Genomic DNA, 1,111 nt, shown 5'->3' on the forward strand with positions numbered 1-1,111 from the left:
CTACAGAAGTTAGACAGAAATCAGTTAAAGGCAGAAAATCCATCCAGGAACCATTGCAGCTGCCCTTTTGCACAAATCCATCATTTTGAACAAGATAAGCATCCAATGAAAAACAAATGCCTTTTGCTTGAATGCACACAGTTTCCATGCTGAGGAGCTGCACTAAGATCTTAGCTCTAAATAATTTAACTTATTTATTCAAAACATGAATTAAAGATGAAGATGGGATTTTTTAATATCGTATTTCTGAAGTTTTTTCTTGCCCACTCAAACAGAGCTTGCCTGAGGTGGGAATTAGAGAGAGTTTTTGGATCTCTTAATCTATTAGAAGTGAATATAAACCACTCAGAAGGGTTAAAATCTAAACCTAGGTCTAATTTTACAGCTGCTTTCCATCTCTGATATTCTAGGTGCAAAACCCACCAAATGTAGAGGCTTATGGTAGCCAGATCAGAATTTTGTGGGATATGTCTACTTCTCTGAAGTTTTCTGCTGTGGTTGCTTGGGTGTGGACATATGAACTATGTTCTATGGAATAAATTGGGCTGACATTTTATCCCATGTGAGCTGCTCCACAATAATTGTTTATGTCCATGCTCTGACCACATGATAAGTGAAAGCAAACCCATCATAGTTTAGCTCAGCGAAAGGGGTAATTTACGTGGTTTAGTTTTCACTTACAGGCAGGGAAAAGAATTCCTCCATCTGTAGTTAACAAGCAGTAACTGATTTGTGATGAAGCCCCACCCCTTTTTTACACCATGGTAAGTTTTTCATATGCCCATAACCTAGTGCATTTGAAGGGGTGGGAAAAGTGCAGTGCTGTCCCAACCCTGTGAGAGCACTGAAAGTAGAGTTAAGCAGATTTTTTTCCTGCAGTGGAAATGCTAAAGAAGGTAGAGTAAGGTGTTTAATCTCAGTTCCTTATGTCTCATGTGCGTGCCTTAAGTTCTGGGATATTGACTTTTCTTGGGATATCATGTCCTGTCAATGGGAATTTCATCCTTGACCTTAGAAACCTTTACTGCTGAAAGTTTCATTGAAGCCAGTTCATGTCTGAAAAGTTTCAGCTGACAAGAAGCCATATCATTGGAAAGCTTCTGGCCAGCTC

The sequence above is a fragment of the Gavialis gangeticus genome, unplaced genomic scaffold (genome assembly GCF_001723915.1).
Source record: "Gavialis gangeticus isolate Ggan-Ray unplaced genomic scaffold, GavGan_comp1, whole genome shotgun sequence".
NCBI lineage: Eukaryota > Metazoa > Chordata > Crocodylia > Gavialidae > Gavialis > Gavialis gangeticus.